General features: G+C 37.4%; 1 long non-coding RNA gene across 4 annotated transcripts; it reads left to right on the forward strand.

The window, feature by feature from the left end:
• Positions 1-4,733: 4,733 nt before the first annotated feature.
• LOC145806163 (uncharacterized) lies at positions 4,734-25,953 on the forward strand. Of its 4 annotated transcripts, none has more exons than XR_014348882.1 (4): positions 4,743-5,146; positions 7,925-8,146; positions 22,585-22,672; positions 25,629-25,953. It is a non-coding gene; the product is annotated as an uncharacterized LOC145806163 (long non-coding RNA). The 4 variants fall into 4 exon arrangements; XR_014348885.1 differs by having other exon boundaries at positions 4,756-5,146; positions 6,822-8,146; XR_014348884.1 differs by having other exon boundaries at positions 4,756-5,146; positions 7,918-8,146.
• The last annotated feature ends 1,619 nt before the right edge of the window (positions 25,954-27,572 follow it).

A 27,572-nucleotide genomic window follows, 5' to 3' on the forward strand; every position in this document is an offset into this window, starting at 1 on the left:
GGACAAATTTTTTCCACATACATTAACTCTAATTAACAAAACCCAACCCAAAACATAACTAGAATTAAATAAGTATAAGTGATTGTTTGGATACAAAATTAAACAAGCACATTATATCAACATTGCTCCCCCCTAATGTGTTGTTCCATAACTCCAAACAACTCCTTTAGGAAAAGGTTGCCGATGATGCTTCCCAAGTGTACACCCCTCACAAACATCATGTATTTCTTCAATACTTGAAAGTCCTTGGTCCACATTCTTTTGGTGAAGCACTTTGAGACTATGAAAATTCAAATGCCCAAGTCTTCTATGCCACAACCATGACTCATCATTCGTATGAGCTTTCAAAGCAACATTTCTAGCATAGTTGAATGTGAGTGGGAAGCTTTGATTCTTCTCCATTTGAATTTTTGCCGCCACTTACTTTGCATTTCTGTCATGAATGGTACAGCTGTTAGCTTCAAAATGGACTATATATTCATGTTCCACAAGTTGTCCAACACTTAGAAAATTTTGCTCCAAGTCTGGAACAAGCAACACATCATGAATAAACTTAGTCCCCTTCTTTGTTTCAACTCTTATGGTTCCTTTTCTCTTTGTATTTACTAACACTCCATTTCCCATTTTAACTTGAGAGCAAATTGAAGTGTCCATGTCCAAGAAAATAGACTTATCACTTGTCATATGATTGTTACACCCACTATCAAGGTGCCAAACATCATTTTTGTGTTCTGAAGTTGCTTGACACGTATAAAATAAGTTTCCTTCTCCATCTTTCTCCTCTAAAAAATTAGCTTGTTGATTGCTTTTGACTTTGCAATCCTTTTGGAGGTGGCCAAAATTCTTGCATTTATAACATTGTGGTTTCCCTCGAAACCAACAATCCTTCTCTAGATGATTTCCACTTTCACAAATTCTGCACTTTCTTGTATTTTCTTCCACACTTGAACTTCTATGAATGTTGCTTCTATCTCTTCCCCTTGATGAATTTCTTTCTCTACCTCTTCTTCTTCTTTGTCTACCATCTCTTGATGATTCCTCTCTTGTTTGTTCATTACTTGATGATTCTCCATGACTTTTAGAATTCAAATTAACTTTTGATTGGAATGCACTCTCCAAAGGCTTCTCTGATTGTTTTAATAACCTTTGTTCATGAGCTTTCAAAGAACCCATCAATTCTTGGACACTCATTTCAGAGATATCCTTTGTTTTTTTAATTATTCCAACCTTTGTGTTATATTTTTCTGGTAAACTAACTAGAATTTTCTCAACAATTCTCTTTTGTTCAACTCTTTCACCATATGATTTCATTTGATTGACAATCTTCATTAGTTTAGAGAAATAATCACTTAAAGTTTCAGATTCTTTCATCTTCAAATATTCTAACTCCCTTTTAAGAGTTTGGAGTTTGATGATTCTTACCTTTTTGTCTTCTTGAAATTCTTGTTGTAAAATTTGCCATGCTTCCTTTGATTTCTTGGCTTCAATGATTCTTGGAAACAACTCATCAGAGAGTGCTTGTTGGATGAAAAAGAGTGCTTTAACATCCTTTTTTCTGGTTTCCTCTAGCTACTGCTCTTGTGCTGAAGTTGATGTAGTTGTTGAATGGGGTTCATCATACCCATTTTGTATCAAGTTCCATAAACCTTGGGATTGAAATAAGGTCTTCATCCTCATACATCAATAATCATAATTTTCTCCAGCAAAAATGGGCATAGATAATGGTTGCTGGATACCTATACTTTGGTGGGCATAGATGATTGCTGGATACCTATACTTTGGTTGCTTGAGTTAGCCATGGAGATTTTCTGCAAAACTCACTTTTCTTCTTCACACACCTTCTATTTTCAGTCTTCTTTTTCGAATCCAAGCTTCCACTTTGAACTAGGCTCTGATACCACTTTATGTTGAGTGTTTTGAAAGCAAATGTGTGTTTAAACTACAAAGGAATCAATCTAAAACACATAAAATCTATTCTGATTTTTTTCTGCAGAAAATAAAGAAGAAGAAGAGCCAAAACAGAGGAGAAGAGGGGTCACTGTTAACAGCCCCTTTTGCAGATTTTTCTATGAAATTGTATCAACGCAAGTACCAATAAAACATCTCAATCAAAACAAAAAAAAAAAGTACCAATAAAACATTTGGACAAATTTTTTTAACTCTAATTAACAAAATCCAATCTAAAATATAACTAAAATTAAATAAACATGAGTGATTGTTTAGATATAAAATTAAACCAACACATCATATCAACAGGTAGCACTCTCTTTCACAACACTTGTAACTTATCCTGTGCACCCCAAAAAAAAAAAAAAACATTGGAAGGCCTTCACTTATTGAGTCATTGTTGAAATACAAAAGTAGGGCACATTAAAAACAAAAAAGCAGCAAGTGAAGAAGAACTGATTGGAAACAAACTGAAGCAAAAAGCTAGCAAACAAAGTGCCTAAAAAAGTAGCCCCATTAGTCTCTAGCACAATGTATGAAACATGCATTGATTGCATAGGCCAGTTTTCAAGTGACTCCTCCATTGTTGGTAGCTGGCTTTCCTTCAATTAACCTGTTGCTGCCCAAATTGCTCAGCCCGGTCCTTCAACTCCGTCGCTGCACCGGCAATCCTCCGGCGCACCCGATCAAGCTGATCCGATCCCATTGGATGCTTCCCGGCTGCAAAATTGTACAGCCAATAGAACACAAATGCCGCAGCAGCACCAAACCCACAGGAAGCCGAAAACCCAGCAAGAATCAGAAACCCCGTTATCGCCGCCGGGACCAAAACCGGGCTGAAAATCACCATCAGTGGCGTTGCGATTACCAGAATGATGACAGTGGCCACCAGCATAAGGGCGGAGAGGACCATGAGGGAACCACCGACGGTGACTGCGGTGGTGATTTGGGCCACCTGATAAGATAACTGCTGGCGGTGTGGCTGGGTTTGAGACATTGTTGAGGTTGAAACAAAGGGCTGTGAATGATGGGATTGGGAGTGTGCTTGTTTTGGTTTGCTGGGTTTTGGTGGTGGGATGGAGAGAAGATATAAAGACTAAGTGGGTTGAAAATGGAGAGAGAGAGAGAGAGGGAGAGAGTGGGTGTCACGTGGTTCTTGTTTTGAAAATGGAGAGAGAGAGAGAGAGAGAGGGTGTCACGTGGTTCTTGTTTGTGTAACATGTATGCTTGGTTTGCATGAAGTGAAGTGTCTTGCCGCTGGACACGTGTTTATATATCTTTGGCTTGTCTCTTGCGAAGATAAGAAAGAGGAAAAAATATATATATATATATATATAACATTATAGTTTCAGCTATATATATATTTTTTTGAACAAGAAAAAAAAGATGTTCTGAGATGTTATCATGATATTTGTGGGCTCATATCTCAAGATAATCAGTTCACAATTTGATTTGATTCAATTTATAGGAATGGATCCACTATCAAGACACCAATGGAACTCAACCACACGCTATAGATGAATTCAAATTTCGATTAGAGTACATCACGAGATTTTCAAAAAAAGCAATGTAAAGCAATTATTTTTATTTCCCAGAATTTAAGCTTAGGTTATGCCTATAGAGAGGGATACATTCTCCACTAAGTCACACTCTTGTGGTAACAATATGTATATATTGGGAATTGGGTGATGTTATTGTGAATTTTAAAATAGCTGACCAAAGAAAAATGCGAATTTTTTAAAATTATTAGCAAAACTTATGTGTGACATCAATACAAAATCATATCAGGTCAAAGTCCATCGATCTCCTTGTATTAGAGGTCCTCTCAAACCATTTCTTAAGACAATAAACTACATTAAATTAATTTACTAACACTACAACAAAATTAAGTTTTTACAGCTCTACATTAACGATATACAGTAAATGCAAGTCGTGATTTCTCACTTTTACGATTTACTTTTTTTGCATGTCGTAAATAGTTTTTCAATCACAGCGTGTCTATTGCGTAGGCCATAAATGCTAATAAAGATGATTTTCTTACGACTTGCAAGGTTAGCTGTAAATAATAAAACTTTCTATGACGTGTATATGACATGCCGTTAATACATCAACTATATACGACACGCGTATACTAGCTGTTAAAAATATTGAACATTTCACAGCGTACAAAAAGTCAACTATTAAAAAATGTACTTTCCATGACGTACATATGCTAACCGTTAAAAATATTTGATTTTTCACGACACGCAATTTCTATCGTGAATAGTATAACGAAAATAAAAATAGACACTAAAATAAAATTTTGAGCGCTAATTACCAAAATATATATATATATATATATTAAACTTACACTATGTTTGGGAACCTAGGAAAGAAAAGAAAAGAAATGATTACTTAAGTAATAAGAGAAAAGAAAAGAAAAGAAAAGAAATGATTGTGATTTCTCTCCTTTTTGTTTGGATAAGGAAGAAATAAAAGAAAAGAAATAATTGTGATTTCTCTAATTCTTGTTTGGTTAGGTTTCATTAAGAGAAAAGAAAAGAAATTATTTTATGTTATATTACCAAAATAACCTTTTTATATTTTCAATCATTTTATTTCTTTTATTTTTATAGGGACAAAATAGGTATTATAAAAATAGTGGTTTCTTTTCTCTCACAATTTCTCCACTTTTAGGAAGATTGAAAATGAGGCTCATAATAGAAATGAGTTTCTCTCAATTTCTTCCCATTTTTTCCCATTTCTCTCTGCTTAGATTATCCAAATAAATAAAAGAAATACATACCACTCAATTTCTTTTCTTTTCTCGTCAATCCAATCCAAGTGTTAGGGTTTCAGTCTCTATCTCTCTCTGATAATTAAGGCCGAATGAATTGCTGAGGGTTACTAGGCTCTCTGGAAATCCCTCTTCGGCTGTGAATCTGAAATCAAAGGGAGGTTTCAATCTCTCTCTGGAAATCCCTTCTACTAGGTCTTCATCTTGAACAGAACCAAAAAATCCCCCTCTCACTCTCTGTTCTTCTTGAGCAGGACCAAAAAATGCTACCCAGAAAAACCCACTCTCTGTTCTTCTCACGCACGCCCCTCCTCCTTCCCTTACATCCCTTACAACCCTTCGGATTTCAATTTATAACTCGCAAGGGGTAAGATTTGTATTCGGTCGCTGTCGTACCGACGCTGCTTCTTTCGAACTCGCAAGGTAATTTCGAGTCACTGTCGTTGATTATGTTGTTTCTCTCTCCTCCTTCGAACTCGGTGATGGCTGTTTTTATTTTTTGCTCATGGTTGTGTCTAGCATCTATATTGTCTCACATATTATACCAAGACTAATACTAATTATCAGAGGTGTACGCAGATAATGCGAGCCTGTTGTTATAAGATATCGTGATTGTTACTTTGCATAACTTTGTGATTGGTTTGGGTAGACCTGAACTTGAATGTTGGACTAAACCCAACAAATTGAATCATATGATACGGATAAATTCAACCAAATAAGACCCATGTGAACTGAACTTGAGTTGAGATAAGATAGATTCAACCGTGTTTACCTGGAATGCATATTTTAATAATTTTACTTGTTTATAGGAAATATTAGGGGAAAGCATGAGAAACTGTTCTTGTAATCCTGCATTTTATGGGAAGGCAGTACTTTTTGGTTGATAAGTATAATTTATTAAGAAAGAGGAATAAGGGGTTGCACAACCTGTATTGAAAAAGACGACCTATATCAACTATACTTATTTTTTGTTTTTTTTGCTGTGTTGGGTTAGCATTCTTCTTTATACCATAGTTTTCTCCTAATATAATTGATTGATTTTGTGATCTCTCCCTGTTTTGTACAAGTCAGTTTGTGAAATTTCTGACAGCTCACCGATTCTTCAGCCTCAATCACCGCATAGCCCGTTATCCAATCGTAATCTCTCATCTCCTCCCCCGCCCCCACCTCTCTCTCTCTATTAATTCCTCTCTCCCCTTTCCTCTTCTCTTCTGAACCCATTTCCTTATATGGGTTTTTACTTTTTTTTGGCCTTTCTCAAAGTTTTGTTTCGTTATATCTATCTTTTTGTTCTGAGTTATACATTCTACGGATTTCACAGTTTTGAATCTGTTTGAAACTTGAAATCTTCACTTGGGTATTCTTTATTTAGCTCTTTTCTATAATTTCTTTTTCTGGGTATATCACCAAATTCACTGACTTTCCAATTGGTTTTGCGTTTCCAATCATTATTTTAAAAAAGAAAAAAAAAATTAAAGTTAGAAATAGGTTCTGTTCTGATCTTGTGGAAACAGAGATTAATGGTTAACAGTTACAACACAATTGAATCATTTTAAGGTCTCATAATTTTTGACCAATTTTTATTGTTGATAAAAAATTTATTTTAGCCCTTTGTGTTCATGGTCATTTTGGAGACATTACTTGCAGCTTAGGTATTACTATTGTCTAGTTGTAATTCCCCTTAGTCATCGTTGATAAGATTGCTTTTCTTGAAGAAAGAAGGAAAAGACAATGTTCTTGTCTTTATCCCAAAACAGGATATTACATTCAAAAAATGTTTTAATCAGCTGTTATTGATAGTATAGAGTGTTCCCTGTGAACGCACTGTTTGTATTAGAAAGACTAAAAATATTTAATGGTTCCTCAGATAACACATATGGTATCAGCTCTTAGAAATTTATGTTTTAGCTGAATAATACTAGTTGTCTAATATGTGAAATCTAATCCTAAACTGAAAACACATTACATAAGGAATTGGGGGAATACACTGTTTGGTTGATTAAGGCCGAAATGTACATCATTGAGGCCGTTAATTAGAATCTCTTAACTTCACTTGCTGGTCAAACTGTATATTTTATGTGTGTTGAGTGTCAATCAGGTTGTACATCGTCGGAGCATAAAATGAGTAAAAAGACAGAATTTGGGCAGAGTTGACTTTCCTGCACGTGCGTTGACTTTTCCGCACGTGCGTTGACTTTTTTTGGGAAAGTCAAACCGACGTTTTAAACCTGTTTGGACGAGATTGGAAGTATAAAAGGGCAAGTAAGAGGCTGGATTAGGGTTCTGAAATTGTTTTGACCTAAAGAGAGAGGTTAGGGTTTGAAAAAGAGGAAGAAACAAAAGCTCCAAGATGTCTCCCATGGTGGTTCCTTCTCCTTCTACCTCCTTCCACTCCTCCATGAGTGGCTAGTCTTCTTTTCTAGGGTTTTGATGAAACGCTAACCATGTAATTATGTAGTTTTCTTTTTTATTTTTAATTATGTAAAGGTTTGAACATTTGTATGGTGATTTAGAAGTTTGTTTTATATAATTTTCATTATTCTTTCGAATATTTGACTTTCTGTGATTGTTAAATGTTATTCATACAATTGTTTTCTTTTCCTTCACATTTAAGGTATGGGACGAACCATACTACGAGGAACGAGTCGTATCACTACCTTAGTTTAGAGTGAACGGTTCGTATTACTTGAGATGGTTCGTGCTCGTACATTGAATGTGATGATCTTCTTGTTAAATGCTTTGAGCTTATAGTTGCGAAGCATTAATCCGTTCAAACAATAGCATAATTGATTTCAATTGGAAACCCTAATTATGTGGTTAGTGGTGAATTCTCTACCCTAGGATTTTTGCCCAATTCAGTAAACCCAATTTCATTTATTATTGATAATTTAATTCCTTAGTTTAATTTACTCGTTATTAAATTAGGTTATAAACAACCAATCTTTTTATCAAAATTAATTTAGGAATTTGACAATTAAATTAGTTTAATTTCACAATAGTCCCTATGGATCGATACCTGGATTTGCCATTATTCTGATTGAATTTGGTATAGTTTAGTATTTAATTTTGGTGTGTTCAACGACCCATCAAATTTTGGCGCCGTTGCCGGGGACTTCTGGCGAAATTAGTTAATTTAAAGTTACATTCTTATTTTAATTTTTAGTGTAGGATTTTATGCTTTTGGTGTTGCTAAGTGTGCAGAGCGTTTGAAATTGGAGCTATCACTGAAGTGCAAGCGGAGCGCAGCCAAGCTTTGAAAAATAAAAAAAAAACCCGCAGCGCTAAAGTGAGTAAACAGAAACAAACACTCACAAGCAAAGCAACAAAGTGCTAAAACGGAAGTCAAAGCTCAAACAGAGATTGGAGATAACGTCTACACGTCAAGCATCTGCAAGACGAGTAAAGCGTTTTCGTTAAACCGCTGTGAGTATTTCTTCCTTTAGTATTTTGCTTTCATACTTAGTGCACAGAGTCGGAACTTGTTGTGTGTGTTTGGGTAGTGTATGCACGGGCGTCGTTCTTGTCGTCATGAATTGTGGAATTTGGACCTTGAACTAGAAAAGACCCGTAGGAGACTTAGGACCTCTGCCCGTATTCCTAGGCTTGAATATTCATACATTGAGCCATTAGAGATGGCAGATCCTAATGTCCCGAATGTGCCAAACCGGACACTTAAGGATTATTTTACACCCACTGCATATACATCACCATTATGCATCCAATTACCCAACACCACTGCTGCTCATTATGAGATTAAGTCCAGTACTATACAAATGCTCCCATCATTCCATGGACTAACTCATGATGACCCTTATAAGCATTTGAATGAATTTTTGGAAATTTACTCGACAGTGAGGATTCAGAATTTCACAAATGAGGCTTTAATGTTGCGATTGTTTCCATTCTCGTTAGAGGATAAAGCCAAACACTGGCTAAATTCTTTACTTGCTAATTCAATCACAACTTGGGACCAATTACAGCAACGGTTCTTGGAGAAGTACTTTCCCATAGGTAAAACCAACCAGCTTAGGCGAGCCATCACAAACTTTGTTCAAATGGATGGCGAGCAATTCCATGAGACGTGGGAAAGACTTAGAGACCTTCTCCAACAGTGTCCTCACCACCAAGTGCCTAATTGGCAACTTGTTCAAACATTTTATTATGGCTTAACTGAGCCGCACCGCCAAATGGTGGATTCGTCCTGTGGTGGGACATTTATGTCTAAAAATGATGCCGAGGCATGGCAATTGTTTGAGAATCTAAGTGATAATTCCTTTCACCATGCATCCGCAGCTCGACAAGTCCGGCAACCAGTAGTTGGAGCCCCGAAAAGAGGGGGCATTTATGAGGTCGGGCAAAACCTAGAGTTAGCACAACAAGTTGAGGCACTGTCCCGCAAGATGCACAACAAGTTGAAGGACCTTTGTACGCAAAAGCGTAAATCTAGGACACATGTATCCCAAAAGGTCCTACTCACGGAGCAAGTAAGCTCCATCTTGTTGAATGACACACCTCCTAAGCTTAAGGACCCAGGTGCCCCAACCATTGCATGCATTATAGGGGACCACTTCATTGATAGGGCCTTATTGGATTTAGGGGCTAGTGTTAATTTGTTGTCTTACTCTGTGTACGAGGAATTTGGGCTTGGCGAGTTGAAGCCCACTACTGTTACTCTTCAGTTGGCTGACCGGTCCCTCAAAGTGCCACGAGGCATGATTGAGGATGTGCTAGTTAAGGTTGATAGGTTCTACTTCCCTGTTGACTTTTTGGTTTTAGATATGGAACCGGTAGCCAGTTTGAGGAAACAAATCCCGGTGATTTTGGGTTGACCTTTCTTGGCTACGGCCAATGCATGCATTAATTGTCGGACCGGGGTTATGGAAGTTTCATTTGGTAACATGCAAGTGAAACTTAATATTTTCCAAGTATCACAACAACCTCATGAGAGAGAGGAGTGCTTATTAGTGGATGTTGTGGATGAGATTGTTGAGGAGACTTTGCCCTCCATTCTTGTAGAGGACCCTTTGGAGGCTTGTCTAGCTCATTTTGGGTTTGAAAATTTTGATATAGATGGGTCAGTTAAGGAGGTGAATGTCTTACTTAATTCTTCTTCTACACCGGATTTTTCTCCATGGAAAGCCCGGTTTGAGTCACTTCCTCCTCTGTCGAGAGAGCCTGTCACACCATCTTTGGTCACACCACCTACACTTGAGTTGAAGCCACTTCCGGCCACACTCAAGTATGCATTTTTAGGGCCCCAAGATACTTTACCGGTCATCATTGCATCTGACTTGACTGCAGCGCAGGAGAGTCAGTTAATGAGTGTTCTCGTAGCACATCGGAGTGCTATAGGGTGGTCAGTGGCTGATTTGAAAGGGATAGATCCCTCCGTGTGCATGCATTATATACACCTAGAGGAGGACACCAAACCTTCTCGCGAAATGCAACGGAGACTGAATCCTAACATGAAAGAGGTGGTGAAGAAGGAGGTTTTGAAATTGTTAGATGCGGGTATCATATACCCCATCTCAGATAGCAAGTGGGTGAGTCCCACACAAGCAGTGCCCAAGAAATCGGGCATCACTGTTGTTGAGAATGAAGGAGGAGAGTTAGTCCCCACACGAACCACTACTGGGTGGCGAGTGTGCATTGATTATAGGAGACTAAATTCCTTGACTAGGAAGGACCATTTTCCCTTACCTTTCATTGACCAAATCCTAGAACGGTTAGCGGGGCAGGGTTTCTATTGTTTTCTTGATGGCTATTCGGGGTATAATCAAGTCCCGGTGTACCCTGCTGACCAGGAAAAGACCACATTCACATGCCCTTTTGGCACTTTTGCTTACAGGCGCATGCCCTTTGGGCTGTGTAATGCACCGGTGACCTTTCAACGGTGTATGATGGCCATTTTCTCCGACATGGTGGAGAAATTCTTAGAGGTTTTTATGGATGACTTTTCGGTGTTTGGACCGTCTTTTGAGGAATGCCTTAGGAACTTGACTAGAGTGTTAGAACGATGTACTGAGGCAAACCTAATCTTGAGTTGGGAAAAGAGCCATTTTATGGTTCTTGAGGGTATAGTGTTGGGACACATTGTGTCCCTTCGAGGTATAGAAGTTGACAAGGCTAAGGTTGACCTCATTGCAGGCCTTCCTCCACCCAATTCCGTGCGTCAAATTAGGTCTTTCCTAGGGCATGCAGGTTTTTACCGTAGGTTCATCAAAGACTTTAGTAAGATATCACGTCCTTTGTGTAGTTTACTAGTTAAGGACGCGCCTTTTGTCTTTGATGAAGCATGCTTAAAGGCATTCGAAACACTAAGAATGGCCTTGACCACCGCCCCAATCATGAAATCACCAGATTGGTCTCTTCCCTTTGAAATCATGTGTGATGCCTCCGATTATGCTGTCGGGGCTGTGTTGGGCCAAAGGGTCAATAAGGCACCATTTGCTATATATTATGCTAGTCGCACTCTCTCGGATGCTCAATTGAACTACACTACTACCGAGAAAGAGTTGCTAGCTGTGGTCTTTGCCTTGGACAAATTCCGGTCTTATCTCCTAGGTTCCAAGGTCATAGTCTTCACTGATCATGCCGCTTTACGGTATTTACTATCTAAGAAAGAGACCAAACCTAGGTTGATTAGATGGATTTTGTTGCTTCAGGAATTTGATTTAGAGATTCGTGATAAGAAAGGATCTGAGAATGTGGTGGCGGATCATCTCTCCCGAATCCTCGTTGAGTATAATAGCGACCCTCTTATTTTGCATGATTCGTTTCCGGACGAACAACTTTTTGAGCTGTCACAAGCGAGCCCCCCGTGGTTTGCACATATTGTGAATTACTTGGCCATTGGGCAAACTCTGCAGAATTGGTCTAAGCAAGACAAAGACCGATTCTTTTCACAGGTCAGGTATTACTTTTGGGAGGATCCGGAGTTGTTTAACTATTGCTCCGACCAAGTGATCCGACGGTGTGTGCCGGAGAGTGAGGTGCATAGCATTCTTACATTTTGTCATTCTTCTGCATGTGGCGGTCATTTTAGTGGGCATAAAACGGCCGCTAAGATTTTACAAAGCGGGTTTTATTGGCCCACAATTTTTAAAGATGCCCATCAATTTTGTAGAACTTGTTTGCGCTGTCAGCAAATGGGTTCGATGTCTCGGCGTGACATGATGCCAATGTCCCCTATTCTTGTGGTAGAAATATTTGATGTTTGGGGGATTGATTTTATGGGCCCTTTCCCGTCGTCGTTCGGGTTTGAGTACATTCTCTTGGCAGTAGATTATGTGTCTAAGTGGGTGGAGGCAATAGCTACCCGAACAAACGATCATAGAGTGGTAATCAAATTTTTGCATGAAAATATCTTTAGTCGTTTTGGGTTTCCTAGAGCCATAATAAGTGATCAGGGTACACATTTTTGTAACCGGTTCTTTGAGTCGGTAGTTAAGAAATACTCTATCACCCATAAAGTTGGCACTCCATACCACCCTCAAACTAGTGGCCAAGTAGAAGTCTCAAATAGGGAGGTAAAACACATAATTGAGAAAACGGTGAGACCGGATAGGAAAGATTGGTCACAGCGGTTAACTGATGCATTATGGGCTTACCGCACTGCTTATAAGACACCTATTGGGATGTCACCATATAGGGCGGTGTTTGGCAAAGCTTGTCATCTCCCGGTTGAACTTGAGCATCGAGCATTGTGGGCCATAAAGAAGTTTAACTTCGATATGGCCGCGGCTGGGCTCAACCGGAAATTGCAACTCAATGAGCTGGAGGAAATCCGGAATGATGCATATGAGAGTTCGAGAGTTTTTAAAGCTCGGACTAAGGAATTCCATGACAAGCACATTAATAGAAAATCCTTTGAACCCAACCAAAAAGTGTGGCTTTTTAATTCAAAATTGAGACTCTTTCCGGGTAAGCTAAGATCAAGATGGGATGGCCCCTTTGAGGTTGTTGAGGCATTTAGTCATGGCGCCGTTGAGGTGCGAGATCCAAAAACTGGCCACACTTTCAAAGTGAATGGCCAAAGATTGAAACCATATATAGAGGGGATTGGGAATGGGGTATGATTGAGTCCATTGCTTTGATGGACCCATTTTACTATGATTGACAAATTGATTTCTTGTTCTCTTTTCTTTCCCTTCTATGGTATTATGTTTTTCTTTATTCTCGTTATGCTTTACTTGCGTCTAGGAGACTTTAAATCCTCTAAAGGTGTAATTCCTTTGGTGTTAGCCGTGCCTGAACGGCATCTGACGGTCTGGTATAGCCACCTAACCGTGTTTGTAGTGAGTTCCTAGGAGACCAACTGAGATGGTGGAAACTAGAGTTCGAATGGCAAAGTCTAGAACACAAAGGTTTGGGATTTCCGAGACTAAAGCCTGGTTTAAATACCCAGGGGTGTGGAGATTGCTTCAAAACTACCTCGGCTTGAACTCTGTATGGCAACCCCATAGGTTGAGGTAGCTTTATGCGCCTCGATTCTGGATACCAAATCAACCTAGTCTGTCATCCTGTTGGAGAATAGGGAAAGTTACAAATACAGTTAGGGAGAAAAGTAGTACCCGTGATTTTCGCATGAAGATCATACCTTTAGTGGGCATTCCGTATGTTCTTTTGTGCTATATTTATTCCGGATGTCAATTGAAGGTAGAAATGTTTATTCTCTGTGTTTAAAAGCATGCTTTCATGTTTATTTTCTGTGTTAAAAAAAAAAAATGGTTATTCTTGTTCACTAAAAAAAAAAGGGGGGGGTGAAATCGCCGCATGTGCGGCCTAAGCCCCGCACGTGCGGGACATTTGGTGAAAACCAACCTTGCACTCTGCTAAATAAGCAGGTGCGGAGGGCGGCATGCGTTGACCACCCGCACGTGCGGCTTGGGCCCTGCACGTGCGGGACGCCGATAAAAAAAAAAAAAAAAAAAATTCGCGCGGAGTTCATAGTTGCACTCTGGACGCCGATAAAAAAAAAAAAAAAAAAATCGCACGGAGTTGAAATCGCTGCATGTACGGGAAAATTTGGCAAAATCACAGTTGCACTCTGCTAAATAAGCAGGTGCGAGAACGGCGTGCGTTGACCAGTCGCACGTGCGGGACGAAGAAAATTATAAAAAAAAAAGAAAAAAAAAAAGAGAAGCGCGGGGGATGGCATCGCCGCACGTGCGGCCTTGACTCCCGCACGTGCGGGGCGGAGAAATTTCAAAAAAAAAAAAAAAAAACAAATTAATTTTGTTTTGTTTTCTTATTATTATTATTATTTATTTTTATTTTCATTTACTAATTTTTTTTTTTAATTTTCGTACCCAAAAAAAAAAAAAAAACCCTTATCTAACACAACTCACTCTCTCCCAATCACTCTCACTCTCAGTCTCATATTTCTCTCTATCTCTTTATCTCTCTCTCTCTCTTTCTCTCTTTCTCTCTCTCTCTCTCTCTCTCTCTCAACCCCACAAACCCACCTTCTTCTTCTTCTTCCCTTTTCTTTTTTCTCTCTTCTTCCTCACTACCATCGTCTCACCGCCGGCATCACTTCCCTCTCCGTCCGACGAAACTCCGGCGACCACCATTTTTTCCGGCGAACCTCCATTCTTTTTCTCTCTTTCTCCACTTTTTCAAGGTAATTTTTTTCTTTTTCTTTTTTTCTTTCTTTTGCGTAGATTTGTGAAGGTAGGAATCAATTTGTAGAGTTTTTGATTTTTTTTTATTTATTTTATTTATTTTTTTATTTTGATCTAGTGTTCATCTAAAAAAAAAAAAAAAATGCTTAGCCATGACTGATCTACTTCTTTTAGTATTTTTAGTGGTCATTATGATTTTATTTTATTTTCTTTTATTTTTTTTATTATTATTTTTATTTTATTTGTGTTCCTTTAGTTGTAGAATGCATGTTTATTTGTTAAAAAAAAAAAAAAAAAAAAACTTCATAAACAATGGTACTAACGCTAATCCTAATTTAGTTTTTTTTATTTGTTATATTTGTTTAGTTTAAATTGCTTCGTAGTGATTCTGGTTAATTTAATTAGTTAGTGAAATTTGGTTTTATTTTTATTTTTCTTATACTTGTGTAGTTAATGATTTTATTTTTATCTTATTCTATGATGTCATTGTTCATATAATTACTAAGTAGTTTAGTTTTTATTTTATTTTGTTTTCTGAAGTTTTATTTAATTTTCTTCTCTTCAATTAAAAAAAAAAAACAAAAAAAAAATAAAAATAAAAAAATAAAAATAAAGAAAAAAAATAAAAATAAATAAATAAACATGTTTAGTTTTGGTTGTTTGATTCTATACTTTAGTCTATTTTGTAGTTTAGTTATTTTATAGTCTAGTTTAGTTTAGTTTATTTTATAGTTTAGTTAATTTAATTTAATGACATTTTACTTCATTTATTTAATTAATTTCGTTTTTTTTCAAAACTTGATGGGTCGTTGAACACACCAAAATTAAATACTAAACTATACCAAATTCAATCAGAATAATGGCTAGTCCAGGTATCGATCCACAGAGACTATTGTGAAATTAAACTAATTTAATTGTCAAATTCCTAAATTAATTTTGATAAAAAGATTGGTTCTTTATAACCTAATTTAATAACAAGTAAATTAAACTAAGGAATTAAATTATCAATAATAAATGAAATTGGGTTTACTGAATTGGGCAAAAATCCTAGGGTAGAGAATTCACCACTAACCACATAATTAGGGTTTCTAATTGAAATCAATTATGCTATGGTTTGAACGGATTAATGCTTCTCAACTACAAGTTCAAAGCATTTAATAAGAAGATCATCACATTCAATGTACGAGCACGAACCATCTCAAGTAATACGAACCGTTCACTCTAAACTAAGGTAATGATACGACTCGTTCCTCGTAGTATGGTTCGTCCCATACCTTGAATGTGAAGGAAAAGAAAACAATTGTATGGATAACATTTAACAATCACAGAAAGTCAAATATTCGAAAGAATAATGAAAATTATATAAAACAAACTTCTAAATCACCATACAAATGTTCAAACCTTTACATAATTAAAAATCAAAAAGAAAACTACATAATTACATGGCTAGGGTTTCATCAAAACCCTAGAAAAGAAGACTAGCCACTCATGAAGGAGTGGAAGGAGGTAGAAGGAGATGGAAGGAGGTAGAAGGAGAAGGAACCACCATGGGAGACATCTTGGAGCTTTTGTTTCTTCCTCTTTTTCAAACCCTAGCCTCTCTCTTTAGGTCAAAATAATTTCAGAACCCTAATCCAGCCTTTTACTTGCCCTTTTATACTTCCAATCTCGTCTAAACAGGTTTAAAACGTCGGTTTGACTTTTTCAGAAAAAGTCAACGCACGTGCGGAAAAGTCAACGCACGTGCGTAAAAAGTCAACGCACGTGCGGGAAAGTCAACTCTGCCCAAATTCTGTCTTTTTGCTCATTTTATGCTCCGACGATGTACAACCTGATTGACACTCAACACACATAAAATATACAGTTTGACCAGCAAGTGAAGTTAAGAGATTCTAATTAACGGCCTCAATGATGTACATTTCGGCCTTAATCACATCCCCTAACTTACTACTTGCTAGTCCTCAAGCAAGTACAATAAAATAAAATTAAACAAAATCTATCTATTTCCTCTTTCGTGGGAAAACGGTTGTATTTAGCATATGCAACAAGCCTTTAAACCACAATGTTACACCAAGTGGACGAGTAAAGTCTCGTGAGGGTTTTCAGAAATGATACCTACAAACATTAACATATTCTAATGTACTCAACAACAAATGACCACACTACTCCACCTAACAATCAACTTATGTGCCACTACAGTGTGATATTTAGACATCATGAGTCATTAAAGGCATAGTGGACAAGCATGAAGGAACCTATTGAGTCAAGTTAATACAAAAGTAAAGTTCCCTATACTTGTGCATGCTAGGAGACAAGTCATGAGTACCCTCAGTGTAAAGTGCAATCTCCATATTAGTTAACTACCCACTATAATAGTCCAGTGTAACTCATAATAACACCCATCATATACAGAAAAACTAACCTGTTGCAGCCAAGATTTTCAAAAGTTGTTTGTTTGTTTGTTTGTTTTTTTTTTTTATTTTTAAATGATTGTGCAATGTCCTGATCCATTAAGTTTTCTAATCAACCCATGTAACAAGCATTGGGCCAATGACTCCCAAACCAGACGGTTTTAGGGCACTAGGTGTAAAGATACCCCTACGGGCTTAATAACTCGAGTTGAAAAGGCTACGAATCCGAACAAGTCATTCTTCTTATTTTTCCTTAACTGTGCAATGTCCATGTCCCTTAAGCTTTCTAATTAACCCATGTAACAAGCATTGGGCCAATGACTCCCAAACCAGACGGTTTTAGGGCATTAGGTGTAGAGACACCCCTACGGGCTTAATAACTCGAGTTAAAAAGGCTACGGACCCAAACTAGTCAAGTGTTTTTTTTTTTCTTTTTTTTTGAAGTTTTAAGAATCTTGGCTCCTCATTTATTCTTTTCTGCATCTCTTGCTATTATCAATGATGTACAACCGGGGATTATAATAAAAAGATCACTGCTATGATAGTGTGTTCATGTGAATTAAGGCATACCCATGACAAGTGTACTAATACCACAAACATAGACAACTCTCCTCGTGCAAACATGGCATGCAAGTATCTACCCAATAAATCCTTTTCATACAAGTCTACTATGCTCTCTAATTAACATATGCAAATATCATCACTCTACTAGCAAAAAGTCACATCAAGTGCAGTAATGCAATCAAGTGAAACATGTATAAGCATGAATTATGAGCCAAATAGCAATGCACAAAAGAAAATATGACCCTCATCCCCCAACTTGAATATGACATTGTCCTCAATGGAAAAGGAAAGAGAAATGAGAGAAAATTACCAGAATTGTAGGTGCACATCCAGGTAGGCAGAGAGTAACATATACACACTTCACTCTATTTTTTTTGTTTTTTTTTGAAGAAAAGAAAAAACGAAAAAGAAGAGGGAAAATAAAAATAAAAATAAAAGAGACAAAGCAGTATACAGGCGGGTACTACGGAGAAGCCGGTGGTGGTGGTGGTGGGAAATGCTGGGCAAACAAGGCTTGCATCAAAGCGCGCGTCTCGAAGGCGTCATCCTGACCCTGTTGCCGAATGGCGAGGTTGTCGGCGTGTAGCTGATCGAAGCGCGCCTGAGAATAGTCGCGATGCGCCTGAAAATCCGTGCGCAACTCCATGAGACTCTGGTGGTGATCACGAAGAGTACGGTGGACCTGATTGACAGAGTGCTGAAGCTGTAAGTACTCCTCGCGAGTCATGTAGAGTGGGTCCCCTTGGGGAGGCATGGGGGGAACAAGATGAGCTGGGTGGTCATGTACGGGGTCCTGGGCCTCATCAACAGGGGCACCTACCGGCTGCGGGATGCGAGATATGCTGTGCTGCCATTCCTGCTGGCCGAATGTCGGATACCCTCTATCAATCTCCTCATCCTCAGCAATGGGGAGGTGGTTCAGCTCAAACACAAGTGTCAACAAATTGGCGAATGGTAGTGGCCAAGTCAGGTTCTGCATAGGAGTAGGTCGAATTGCCTCACGTAGAAATTTCTGCAAATGCAGCAAAATGAAATCCTCAAGCGGGACCTGATAGCCAAGCTGATACCCGTGTAAAACCCGCACAAACTCTAAACGGCGCTCAGCTCGATGCCCAAGTGGAAGGACATTCTTATGGACCACGGAATCAAGGAAAAGCAAGCGGCTAGGTAGCTTGCTCCGTCGCAAGCATGTGAAACTGGTGTCACCGTGGGCTCCCGGGAAGTATTGCTGGATGAGGCGATGTATGGGTTGGCGATCCTCAACTTCTGGGAAAGGCTGATATTCCGGTTTGGCGAACACTGTGGCAATCATGGCTGAGGTGATGTGGACAACATGACCATCAATGTTAGAGAGCAGTCCAACCGCGGTGGGTGTCTCATGCAGGTTCTGGTAGAATAGGCGCACCAGACGAGGATAAGTGGGCGCGGTCACAGCGCAAATGCCCAACTGTTGCCGGAGTCGGAGCTGCTCAATAGCCCAAGTAGTGTCCTCGTCACGCTGGAAAAATGGCAGGTTGAACTGCGTGAGCTTGTGAAGAGGGCGTGAAGCCCACTCCGGCTGTGGCAAGTCACCTGGTGGTGGTGGTGACGGTGGTGGTGGTGGTGCCAAAGAGGATGCACCTCTGGCCTTTTTTGAAGCCCGAGCAGAGACACGGCGACTCATATCCTGCACACACCAATAATAAATACGGATACCCGTGAAACCAGTATGAGAATCAAATAAAATATGAAAGAACAAATTTGCCCATTGATGTACCACATGCCAACCCATACATCACCTCATCCAGCAATACTTCCCTGGAGCCCACGGTGACACCAGTTTCACATGCTTACGGCGGAGCAAGCTACCTAGCCGCTTGCTTTTCCTTGATTCCGTGGTCCATAAGAATGTCCTTCCACTTGGGCATCGAGCTGAGCGCCGTTTGGAGTTTGTGCGGGTTTTACACGGGTATCAGCTTGGCTATCAGGTCCCGCTTGAGGATTTCATTTTGCTGCATTTGCAGAAATTTCTACGTGAGGCAGTTCGGCCTACTCCTATGCAGAACCTGACTTGGCCACTACCATTCGCCAATTTGTTGACACTTGTGTTTGAGCTGAACCACCTCCCCATTGCTGAGGATGAGGAGATTGATAGAGGGTATCCGACATTCGGCCAGCGGGAATGGCAGCACAGCATATCTCGCATCCCGCAGCCGGTAGGTGCCCCTGTTGATGAGGCCCAGGACCCCGTACATGACCACCTAGCTCATCCTGTTCCCCCCGTGCCTCCCCAAGGGGACCCACTCTACATGACTCGCGAGGAGTACTTACAGCTTCAGCACTCTGTCGATCACGTCCACTGTACTCTTCGTGATCACCACCAGAGTCTCATGGAGTTGCGCACGGATTTTCAGGCGCATCGCGACTATTCTCAGGCGCGCTTCGATCAGCTACACGCCGACAACCTCGCCATTCGGCAACAGGGTCAGGATGACGCCTTCGAGACGCGCGCTTTGATGCAAGCCTTGTTTGCCCAGCATTTCCCACCACCACCACCACCGGCTTCTTCGTAGTACCCGCCTGTATACTGCTTTGTCTCTGTTATTTTTATTTTTATTTTCCCTCTTCTTTTTCGTTTTTTCTTTTCTTCAAAAAAAAACAAAAAAAATAGAGTGAAGTGTGTATATGTTACTCTCTGCCTACCTGGATGTGCACCTACAATTCTGGTAATTTTCTCTCATTTCTCTTTCCTTTTCCATTGAGGACAATGTCATATTCAAGTTGGGGGATGAGGGTCATATTTTCTTTTGTGCATTGCTATTTGGCTCATAATTCATGCTTATACATGTTTCACTTGATTGCATTACTCCACTTGATGTGACTTTTTGCTAGTAGAGTGATGATATTTGCATATGTTAATTAGAGAGCATAGTAGACTTGTATGAAAAGGATTTATTGGGTAGATACTTGCATGCCATGTTTGCACGAGGAGAGTTGTCTATGTTTGTGGTATTAGTACACTTGTCATGAGTATGCCTTAATTCACATGAACACACTATCATAGCAGTGATCTTTTTATTATAATCCCCGGTGTATATCATTGATAATAGCTAGAGTTGCAGAAAAGAATAAATGAGGAGCCAAGATTCTTAAAACTTCAAAAAAAAAAAAAAAAAACACTTGACTAGTTTGGGTCCGTAGTCTTTTTAACTCGAGTTATTAAGCCCGTAGGGGTGTCTCTACACCTAATGCCCTAAAACCGTCTGGTTTGGGAGTCATTGGCCCAATGCTTGTTACATGGGTTAATTAGAAAGCTTAAGGGACATGGACATTGCACAGTTAAGGAAAAATAAAAAGAATGACTTGTTCGGATTCGTAACCTTTTCAACTCGAGTTATTAAGCCCGTAGGGGTATCTTTACACCTAGTGCCCTAAAACCGTCTGGTTTGGGAGTCATTGGCCCAATGCTTGTTACATGGGTTGATTAGAAAGCTTAATGGATCAGGACACTGCACAGTCATTTAAAAAAAAAAAAAAAAACAAACGAACAACTTTTGAAAATCTTGGCTGCAACAGGTTAGTTTTTCTGTATATGATGGGTGTTATTATGAGTTACACTGGACTATTATAGTGGGTAGTTAACTAATATGGAGATTGCACTTTACACCGAGGGTACTCATGACTTGTCTCCTAGCATGCACAAGTATAGGGAACTTTACTTTTGTATTAACTTGACTCAATAGGTTCCTTCATGCTTGTCCACTATGCCTTTAATGACTCATGATGTCTAAATATCACACTGTAGTGGCACATAAGTTGATTGTTAGGTGGAGTAGTGTGGTCATTTGTTGTTGAGTACATTAGAATATGTTAATGTTTGTGGGTATCATTTCTGAAAACCCTCACGAGACTTTACTCGTCCACTTGGTGTAACATTGTGGTTTAAAGGCTTGTTGCATATGCTAAATACAACCGTTTTCCTACGAAAGAGGAAATAGATAGATTTTGTTTAATTTTATTTTATTTTACTTGCTTGAGGACTAGCAAGTAGTAAGTTGGGGGATGTGATTAAGGCTGAAATGTACATCATTGAGGCCGTTAATTAGAATCTCTTAACTTCACTTGCTGGTCAAATTGTATATTTTATGTGTTGAGTGTCAATCAGGTTGTACATTGTCGGAGCATAAAATGAGCAAAAAGACAGAATTTGGGAAGAGTTGACTTTCCCGCACGTGCATTGACTTTTTACGCACGTGCATTGACTTTTCCGCACATGCGTTGACTTTTTCTGAGAAAGTCAAACCGACGTTTTAAACTTGTTTGAATGAGATTGGAAGTATAAAAGGGCAAGTAAAAGACTGGATTAGGGTTATGAAATTGTTTTGACCTAAAGAGAGAGGCTAGGGTTTGAAAAAGAGGAAGAAACAAAAGCTCCAAGATGTCTCCCATGGTGGTTCCTTCTCCTTTTACCCCCTTCCACTCCTCCATGAGTGGCTAGTCTTCTTTTCTAGGGTTTTGATGAAACCCTAGCCATGTAATTATGTAGTTTTCTTTTTGATTTTTAATTAAGTAAAGGTTTGAACATTTGTATGGTGATTTAGAAGTTTGTTTTATATAATTTTCATTATTCTTTCGAATATTTGAATTTTTGTGATTGTTAAATGTTATCCATACAATTGTTTTCTTTTCCTTCACATTCAAGGTATGGGACGAACCATACTACGAGGAACGAGTCGTATCACTACCTTAGTTTAGAGTGAACGGTTCGTATTACTTGAGATGGTTCGTGCTCGTACATTAAATGTGATGATCTTCTTGTTAAATGCTTTGAACTTGTAGTTGCGAAGCATTAATCCGTTTAAACCATAGCATAATTGATTTCAATTGGAAACCCTAATTATGTGGTTAGTGGTGAATTTTCTACCCTAGGATTTTTGCCCAATTCAGTAAACCCAATTTCATTTATTATTGATAATTTAATTCCTTAGTTTAATTTACTCGTTATTAAATTAGGTTATAAACAACCAATCTTTTTATCAAAATTAATTTAGGAATTTGATAATTAAATTAGTTTAATTTCACAATAGTCCCTGTGGATCGATACCTGGACTTGCCATTATTCTGATTGAATTTGGTATAGTTTAGTATTTAATTTTGGTGTGTTCAACGACCCATCATTGGTTGTTGAAACACTACTCTAGATATTTAGGTTACTTTATTATCAAGTTATTGAATGTCAAATTTATTTAATTATGTAGTTTTACTTTTCTTTTGCCTTTAGATTTGACAATTGGCACAAGAGATCAGGGAGTTGACAGTAGCCCGTCCCATAACCATTTTCAATGGGAACTCTAACTCTACTTCCACTGGTACGTAAATTTAATTTTCTTCTATGTTCTTTATTTAATTTCGTCTCTTGATTTTTGAGACCATGGACACCCCCAACTTTGTCTCCGCTAACTCTTGGGATGAAAGTTTGTTAATTATTAAGATGCTGGTTTGCAGTGTTTGTCAATTGGATTGGCTTAAAGGGTGTTTTCTTTCTTTCATTTTTTTCCTTGTGTCCTAGTTATGCTCCCCCTTCACCTTTTTGTGCATTTATTTTTGTCTATGCTACCATTACTTGTTTAACTTCTTCATTCTCTCTCTCTCTCTCTCTCTCTCTCTCTCTATATATATATATATATATATACATATATGTGTGTGTGTATATCATATATTTCCTTTCTTTAATTTACCATTAAAAAATGCAATGGCTTGTCTGTATCTGAAGGGTTTCAAGTTCGAAATTACCTGGCTAATATTTAATGATGAATTTGAATAATAATAATATAATTTGTTATCCAAAATCCTCGTGGATTCCACAAATGTAGTCATTTGACAAGAAAATCAATTTCAAAATCCATGCTGCCATGTGCACTGTGCATTTGAAAGTTTTCTTTTATCAACCTCTTACAAAAAATTAGGATATGGATCTAGTAAAGATACGACAAATAAATAAATAAATAAATAAATTTATAATGGGCCATTTTACTAGTATGAATATAAAAAATAAAATAAAATTATATGAATATAAATTTATAATACATTGATATGAGAGACATTGATGTATATGTGGGTGTATTATTAATTTTACTAGTTTTTCCCTCTCTGACCGTAAAACAAAATATAATAATTAACAAAATGTCTCCAAAATGACCATGAACACAAAGGGCCATTTAGACTTAAGATGAGATAGCATCAATTGTTCATGTATGGCGGGCTTTAGCTCTGTTTTGTTTCTCCTTTATTTTAGAAGTTAACTCTCTTGGCATCTTAATTTTCCTTATTGTCTGCATATATATATTTCAAATTTTGTTTATTTATTTATTGTTTTTGGGGTGGGGCTTAGACTGAAGACTTTTGTAAGGTTTAGGAAGTTAGTTTATGAATGTGGGAAAGACTCTAACACTGGTGTTTGGAGATTGCTTGGTCATGTTGCGATTAAGATATTTGACTGGACTATTTAAGAACAATGGCTAATATATTTTGAAGTTGGGGGTATTCATTAAAATATGCACAATACTTTGTCACATGAAACAAAATCTATGATTTAATTAAAAACAAGAAATAAAGTTCTATGAGGGTGATCCAAAAATAGTGTCTTTTGCAGCTACGGTTCTAATCTTGCATTAGATCGCCAACAAGTGCTTTAATCCTTTCAGAAATCCGAAAGTAGTGTTAACATTCTTGGCTAATATGCCTCATAATTTAGTGGGTGGCAATACTAATCTTCAGTATAATGTGTTAGCATTCTTCTGCTGAAATAATTCTAGTTTTTTTTTTTTTTTTTTGAAACATTTCTACCCAAGGGATTCTAATTTCTGAGCATATTGAGATGTTTATGACTTGCTGTCCTGGGGTTCAAGATATAAATTGCTGCGGGACTGGAGGTGGTCTTGTTAGCCTTCCTTTTTTATGGCATCTTTGTACCCAAGACTATGTAAGGAAGCATGTTTCATGGTGATAGCTGCTTGGGACAAAGTACTGATGGTCTGTCACCGGATCAGCAGGAAATGAACTTTTCCATAGAAATGTAGATGTGCTAAGGGAAACTGTGAACAGTGAATCAACATATACTGTCTTCCTTATCATTTCTCCTTCCTCCATGGTATTCTGTGTAGCCTAATCCAGCGCTGACACTTTGTTATGTCATTCATGGATTATGGCAATGGTGACATCCCTTTAATCTAGGCTTGAAGTAAGGTTCTGTGGTCACTTTCACTATCACAATGTCCCGACTAATATCTGTAAACAGTTAATCTAATTTGTGATATTCTAATAATAGCCAACCCCTACAACCACCTTCCTTTATGCGATCAGCATTGCCAACCTTTGACATTAGTATAACAACACCTTTTCTTCCATCATACTACAGGTGGGGTGTGGATACGGGTTCACGTTGGGCCTAAACTTGAAATTATGTTTTATTTTTTCCTATGTAGGAGTGAATTGAGGCAAAAAATCTCTTTTCATCAGAAGAAGCTGAAGAACAAGCTAAAAAGGAATCTGCAAAGACATTTGTACCTAGTGAGGCTCCAAGTACCCCAGAGGAAGAAAAAGATTAGCTTAGGGATTATTCTTATAGTTCCTTATCTTATGTATTTGTTACTAAGTTCTCAAGTAGAATTACATCATATTGTCCCAAAAAGCGCCTAAAGCTACTAAAACTTACCTAAATTTCTTCTATAATGGATTGAAAGTTTCTTTTTAAACATGTAAATAATATAAACTCTAATTTGGCTTGGACTCTTTATTTTTGAACTTACAATGGTGATGGATAAAACCTAGACAAACCTAAACCTCATGCGTAGAGATCCTTTAACATAATTATTATGCAAGTCTCATGTAGGTGCTGCATTGAAGTAGATTAATTTCACCTCTTCCTCTTTTTAAATTTAATTTTTCTCTTGAACTTCTTATGGCCTGGATTTAGTAGCAAACTATATTTTCCTATACAAACTTAATGGCTTGTTTGAAGATTCCTACTCATTTCCCTCTAGAAACATTATCATTAGAGGTAGCTTTATTTGAGGTATGAAAAAAAAAAGGTTTTGCTTTATGTGGATTTTATTTGCATATATGTTGAGACTATTAAGATCTTGAAATTTTGCTAATTTTTCATTATGACATTGTTTTTTTGGGGCCATTGAATTAACTTATTAATTTTGGAAATGTTTTGTTGACGTTTTAAAATTTCTTGATCATTTCTTAATACCTTAAGAAATATTTTTGTCCCTAAGTTGTTGGTTTTTGTACTTATGTGAAGTTTCCATTGTCATGCAGACAAGAAATGCAACAGGGTTAGTTGCTCCAGCTATTGCCGTGGGTTTAGGTGACACATACATTGGGCACCCTCGTCCCTCCGATAGGAGCAAGTGGATTTGCTACAGTTGCGGCTGCAACTGCTATAAGAACTATTGTCGGTAGTTTTAGATAATCTCTTAATAGTTGTCGATATGTTTAGAAAATTAGATATGCATAGTTTTGGATGGTTTATATTTTTTGTACTGTTTGGAACTTAAGGATATAGTTTTCGAATGTTTGGAATATATAGACAATTGTTGAATGTTTATAATTTATGGATATAGTTTCTTTTTGATGTTTCAAACAATATTTTAGTAGTTGATTGATGTTTTGTGATGTTTGTTTGTAATATTTGTTAGATTGTACAAAATTAGTCAAATAGAACCTGCTGAATTTAAAAATATATAAAAAAAAACTGCATATTCTACGGTAGACATAATAAGTCGTCGTATTACATATTTTATGGCACGCAATCAGTGTCGTTATTTGTCTCACCAATTAATGGCATACAAAAGTAGTCGTAGAAAAAGTAACGACGATGTACAAAATATGCCGTTAAATAGTTTTTAACGGCGTATGAAGCATGCCGTTGAAAGTAAATGACTTTCCATGACTGGTCATAATATAATGCGTGCTGCATGTTGTAGAAGGGTTTTTACGACGTGCAATGCCCGCCATAAAAATCCTTTTTTGTTGTAGTGTAACAACCCAAACCCAACAATGATAGAGATTGGGGGTGTTTGTTTAAGCTTTTCAGAGCCAACTTATAGCTTTTAGCTTTGAAAAAGTTATTTTGGACTGTTTGGTTAAACTTATTTCAAACAGCTTCTGATTCTAACAGTTTATTTTAACTCAAAAAAGCTGATTCTGAGAAGCTGCTCACCCCTTGCTTCTGATTATCAGCTTCTGCTGTGGACATGTTAATTTATGGTTATACTCTTAAATTTTTTTATTTTTTATTTTTTTAAAAATAGAAAAAGACTCAAATAGACTATAGATTATTATTATTATTTTTTATGTGAAATGTAGACAAACAAAAAATAAAAATTAATTAAAAAAGCTATTTCACAGCTTATTTAACAAACATTACTCAGGAATTTAAATCTATAATCCAACAGCTACACCAAACAGATTAACAATTTCTGATTAAAGTCATAATCTATAATCTGTTAAGTTATAATCTATAAGCTGTTTTAACAGCTACACCAAACGGGGCCATTCTATCACTCAAATACTATTTGAATTATATATTTGAATATGAATTTAAAAAGAAAGAGAAGACTTGCCTAAACAACAACAAAACAAAGATAGATAAGGAAAAAAAATAAATAAATAAATAAAGAGAGGACTTTGCCTAAACAGGCTTATATTTAGGGGTATTCATAGGTCGGTTTGGTTCAGTTTGATATTAAATTTAAAATCAATCCAATCATGATTGGTTTCGAGTTTTAGGATCTAGAACTAAACCTATCATGCAATAGAAGTAAACCAACCCGGTCTAAATGTAGCTTGGGTTAGTTCGGTTTGGAATCACAGTTCCCCCAAATTAAAAATAAATGAATCAATTAATAATAAATAATAAAAATAAACAAGTCTTTAACATTTAAATATAAAGCAAACAAAGAGTCAAATATTATTTAATGCAAATCAATGCAAATTAAATCCAACTCAAGTTTAAACATAATCAATATAAATTAAATCAATTACGAAATTCAACTCAAAATTCTAATATTTTCTAAAATTTTCTTCGTTCACCTAATAATTCATATATGTGGGAAATTATTAAGTGCAGTCAAGTTTATTGTAATAGACTAATTAGGTGAAAACATGTTAATATAAATAGGTTCGGTTATCGGGTTGGTTCGATTTAGGCAAGGCCTAAATCAAGAACCAACTCGATCCTATCAGTTTGATAATTTGAAA

Source organism: Camellia sinensis, chromosome 13 (genome assembly GCF_055761805.1).
Source record: "Camellia sinensis isolate YWXY chromosome 13, ASM5576180v1, whole genome shotgun sequence".
NCBI lineage: Eukaryota > Viridiplantae > Streptophyta > Magnoliopsida > Ericales > Theaceae > Camellia > Camellia sinensis.